Source organism: Austrofundulus limnaeus, unplaced genomic scaffold, assembly GCF_001266775.1.
Source record: "Austrofundulus limnaeus strain Quisiro unplaced genomic scaffold, Austrofundulus_limnaeus-1.0 Scaffold6, whole genome shotgun sequence".
NCBI lineage: Eukaryota > Metazoa > Chordata > Actinopteri > Cyprinodontiformes > Rivulidae > Austrofundulus > Austrofundulus limnaeus.
The window spans coordinates 2302260-2307628 of NW_013952408.1; the positions used below are offsets into that span (position 1 = coordinate 2302260).

The 5369-nt window shown below is 36.6% G+C and overlaps 1 long non-coding RNA gene across 1 annotated transcript in view; it reads right to left on the minus strand.

Annotated features, from left to right (window-relative positions):
* Positions 1 to 1168: 1168 nt before the first annotated feature.
* LOC106533887 (uncharacterized) overlaps positions 1169 to 5369 on the minus strand; it is a 5331-nt gene continuing 1130 nt past the window's right edge. Inside the window, exon 3 of the long non-coding RNA XR_001312298.1 lies at positions 1169 to 1599. This is a non-coding gene — a long non-coding RNA (uncharacterized LOC106533887). The remainder of the gene's footprint in view (positions 1600 to 5369) is intronic.

Here is a 5369-nt window from a genome sequence, read left to right on the forward strand (position 1 = left end):
GTGTGTGTGTGTGTGTGTGTGTGTGTGTGTGTGTGTGTGTGTGTGAAAGGCATGCAAAATTGTTCCAAACTGTCTCAGATTACTCATGTTCATTTTTGCAAACTTAGAAGGTATTGAAAGATTTAGATTAAGAAAAAAGATGTCATAATGTACTCTCAGTGCTCTTTACATATTGTGCATTACAAGGAGCCCTGTTTCTTTCATATGAACTCACTTTAGCAGAGGTTCCCCCAAGAGAACCACTACCACCACGTGAGAACACTCTGTGCCTTATGGAGCAAGCCTGGGTTAGTAATTAAAGCCAAAATCCCTGAGTGACAGACGTGTGTAGCTGAAACCACAACCACACTTAACACTGCTCCGCTAAGTCACCGAGCAGAGAGGAAATACTGTATGTACCTTTCACACATGATCACTATGGGATTTTATTGGTAGAGGCTTGAACCTTTGTCCTTTTTCTGGAAAGTAAAATGTACCTTGATGAAGCGTTGAACTTTGCCAAAACTGCATTCAGTTGAAAGATTTAAAAGTGACCAAAATTTACAACAACTTGCATGAAAAAAAAGAAGAAAAAAGAACATGTATAGGAGGCAAAATCTATTTCAGTTGTAGCTTAAGACTTTTAAAAAATGGATCATACAAGACCACAAAAAATGGACAAATGAAAATAATTTAAAAGCCAAAAATCCTCACCACACAAGGTTAAAGTAAACAATGATTTTGTCCTTCCACTGTAACTCGGTAGTATTTTGATAGTAAGTTTTTCTTGTTGTGTTTTATCATGTTTTTTTTTTTCAGAAAAACCAAGTCAGATTTCATATACATTCTAACCTCTCCTCCAAACCACCATAATGAAAACTGAAAGTAAAAATGAAATTTGAATCCTTTTAACAGTTTATTTTATTTTATTTTATTTTTTTTCTGTGGAAAAAGCCAAAGGACACACACAGCTGCTGGAAATCTTGGATATTTACCTGCATTTTAGATGTGAATCATTTTAAATAACGTGCACACCATAAGGCAGATGATAATCATGAAAGCTTCCTGTCAACATAAAATAAATACATTAGAATACAACTGCTTTTTCTTTGAGATATTTGTTTTTTTAAAACCTCATTGCAAATTGTACAGAAATATTTATGTTGAAATGTAAATTTAAAGCCTCGAATGAAAGAATTTGCTAAATGTAAAAGAATTGTGCAAATAATAATACCCATGTTGTGTTTGAACAAAAAATAATTCATGATAGTTATTTGTTCTGTCTTTTTTTAACCTTAATTAATGAACTGTATAATTCACACTAAACTACCTAACCAACATTTTGAAATGATGCAAATAATATACTGTACATTTCAGGCAATTCTGTAGGCATTTTTCCATTGCATTTTATTTTTAAAACTGTTCACAGCACTTCTAGATTTGGGAAAATCATTTGTCTCAATCGGCAGCTCATTTTTCTTAGCAACAAGTCATCCACACTGTTACTTTTGCTTTCAGCCGTGTGACTCCTCAGGTCACGGGGGTCTTATTTAGCTCCAGTCACTTGGATGGCTCCCTGGCCTTGTTGTCTTTAGGGTGAAGTACACCCATGGGGCCTGTCTGCACAAACACATACAAAAGCCAGTTTAGCACAATTCTTCTCAAGGAACACCAAACAGAAAAAGCTAGCTCCAGTTCAGAAAGATACATATATTTTTTTCAAATAAAAGTTAGTCTTAGGAACATGTTTTTGGATGATAGCCGTTGTGCTAAAATAACTCATGGAGGAAAAGCAGTGATAAAACCTTCATTTACAAAAGAATGCTGCATTTATGCTGCCAACAGCTGATTTAGCCGTCATCCAATCAGATGAAGGGAATTGTTGAGTGAAATCACCTGGTTGACTGATTAGAGTGAAAACTTGCAATGTTCTGATCTTTCCCACATGCTTCCTTTTAAATGTRTTCTAAATGCAGTTTTAATCTACTGAAATATCTTGGAACACTTCTACTGCAAAAATTAAATTCACAAACTCAACTTGCTGGTGATRGTAATTAAGGCTCTTTTCTGGGATTTGAAACATTTGGCTCAGCTCACAAGTAAAAAAAAAAGTCCCTTTTAGCTGCACTGCAGATGCAATTAGCGTGAAAATTATTCAACTCTTAGAAAAACAAGTTTAAAAAAGTCTATATGATYGTGAGGCATGTTAAATACTTATAATTTAAATAAAATGTAATGTAAAACTTAGCAATCCTATGCTTAGTTCAACTTTAATTTAGTGTTTTACCATTTTGCATGCAATGAGATTATACACTGGTAAATAATAAATGCATTGAAGTTACATAATAAATATCATTTATATGGCAGATAATTTTCAGACAAAACCATGTGCTTCTTTAGGATTTGAGGGGTTCGTTTTGCAGGTTGGCTAAAGTTCAAGTTTGCATAAATTTCAGTTTCAGCGAATTCAATAGTTGGAAAAAAATGGTGCCGTTAAATGCAAGGTGGCTGTATAATATGTAGGGTGTTGAATGATGCCTGGCATTGTTGGACAGCAAGCCACGATGCAGTGCACTCTCAGAAAATTGCTGTGGCCATATTTCATTGAAAATTTCTGGGGGATATTTAAAATGGAGAAAGGCAATCCAGAACAAATATGAATGGCCGAGTTTAAGCACCTTAATGGCCCTCATACCAGGACTTGGCAGTAACAGGACTTATGAGTAATATCGTCTGCAGGCAGCTAGTTCATTTAAAAGACAAGCAATAAATGGCTTGGGTGAGGGGGCGGGGGAGGAAAATTGCGTGGTTCATTTTAAACAAGGCATGGGCTTGTCCGTTTAATTTGTTTTAGAGTTAGAGAATGGAAATTGTAAATAACTAATATTAGTCTGTTTTGTGTTTAGCCTTGTAAAACAAGTGCATGCTAGCAGATAATGCACTCTTCCAAAATAAGATGGAGGGGGAAAAAAGTGCAACAGAGTAACCAAATCCAGATTTTGGGTTAAAAGTTCATTTCTACCAAATATTTAAAAGTCTGCATTCCACCTTTGACATTATTTAAGCCCCAAGCTACAAAAAAATAAAAATACCACGTTTGGACAAACCCGTTATCTTTTTCACAGAGAATTTCCTTTATCTTTTGGTATTCTCAATGTTTCCATATTTTTAAAGTCAGTTCACATGTTTACTCCAGCACTCTCCATCCAAACTTTGGGAAAGGACCCATTTCCGCCAGGTTCCAAGTTCTCCCACTGAGGGACAGAGTGTGTCCCTAAGTTCAAACAGCACCCCAGGCAATGTCAACGAGTGAAGAGAACATGAGGTGCACCAGTGTTAGAGCCAGGCAGCACTAACCAGTGTGTGGGAGAAAATTGCAGGGTTGCTGACCTCACAGGGAAATAAGTAAGGCCTGAGAAAACACACAACAAACAGGAGGCAGATCACAATCATCTTCAGCTCATGGTTCTGATAAAAATTGTCTGCTTGACATGAAAAGGTCACACCGTGGGTCAGTCGTTCAGCTTTAGAGGCCAGTGGCTGTTTTCTGTTTAGGCATTTTGATTTAGTTTTTTCTTTAAATAGAAGCCTGCCTAGAACATTGTCTGTTTTAGAAATGTATCATCTCCATMTCAACAAAATAAACCAATAATTCACTCACAGCATTTGTTGTCTTGTCATTGTTTTTTCAATGGCGCGTTGTGCAAAAGAGGGAATGCTTTTTAAAAATCAGATAAACGCTATCTGAATTTTCCTTTAAAAACATTTGTTTAGAATATAAAAGTAACTTTCTTCGCTAATTTTAAAGCAATCAACTTTTAGCAGGAACAGGAGATCTGTCAGCCAGGAGTTTGTCAGATTGATCCAAATGTCAAATTGTCCATGAGCAAGAYATTATTTTTCATAGTTTTTTTTTCAATTGAAATGTGTATATGTACGTGAAAAAGTTTTGTAAGTTGTAAGACTCTGTAAGTTCTAAGAGGCGAGTAATAAATGTTAGAGCTGTACTTAAAAAAAACGTTATTCTAATTTCAATTGTATTACTATTTTAAAACAGTTAATGAAGGAATGCTTTCTTTATTGTCCTAAAAACCAATATATGGATTTTCAAGCTTAATCCNATTTATTGGTTCATATTTAACCTCTGAGGCAGTTACTGGTACACACCGCCCATTGTGTTTTTGATATGATAAGCATACCCACACTGTAGAAGCAAAACCCTGCAAAAAGAAATGCCTATGACAGCAAGAATGTTGTAGCCTAAAATATAAGACTAATATTAAAGTCAGCAGTGATTTTAATATCTGTTACAGATGTGCTTATCTGAGCTTCTATAATAACTCCAGTGCAACAAAATAATTGATCGGGTCAGTACTGCAGTGCCAATGTTATAATTTCCAGTGCAGTCCAAAAGCACAATAGAAGTAACTGTCCTGTTTAGCAGTGACCACATGTGAAAAGCTTTCCAAGCTCCAGGCTTAAGACATAAAACCAAACAGAAACCCAGCTCAGAGCAGAAAGGAGGCTCACTGAGCTCTGGGCATCAGGACAACAAGGAAATGAACTCCTAGGTAATTTCTATGACATTACAAAACTACTCTACATGTACTTTTTTTGCTAGCTTGGATGTGCTGTCATGCATATTGGAAACTTGATCGAAGATAATGTTACAACAGGAAGTTCCAACTTTTTACACAGGAAGTCAGCTGTACCTCTCAGTGACTGATAAGTAAATGAGATTTAATCAGTGTCTGGGCACAGATTAAGGAGGACACAGCCTGGGAGACAAATGTTGCCACAAGCCAAGAGTAGACAGTCGAGTGATGGATTTCTCATTGCTTCCAATAAAGCTCCTGCCTCATATTGGCCCAGGGTGAAGGAAACAAAAAAGGGAGAGGAGGGTAAGAGGCAACAATATGGAGCCAGGAGGAGAGAGTTATCTCATGCTAACTTAGTTAGCTGATAGGCTCCAGGGATACAGGAGGAGAAGGGTCAAGACCCCTACCAACGTCCCCCAAGGGACCAAAGCACATAGAAGTCAACATTCCTGAGAAACTCTGAGACCTTCCTCCCTTAGAGAGATGGAGAGATGAGGAAATACTGATTGAGTGAGGAGACAGAGCCTACGAGAGAACAAAGGCAAAACTTTACACGTTCTTACTTCTTTAAGTGCAGAGACAAAAGTTTTCTTGTTAGTTCTCATCACATACAGTTTTTATCTTTTACAACTTTAGAGTATTGTCAGTGACTTATAAACTCACAATGAACTTTGTACACTCCTTCCTAGAATTTCCTTTTTTTTCCTGAAATATTTTTAGTCAAACTCCTAAAATAGTTTCGCCCTTCTCTCTCTCTCTCTCTCTCTCTCTCTCTCTCTCTCTCTCTCTCTC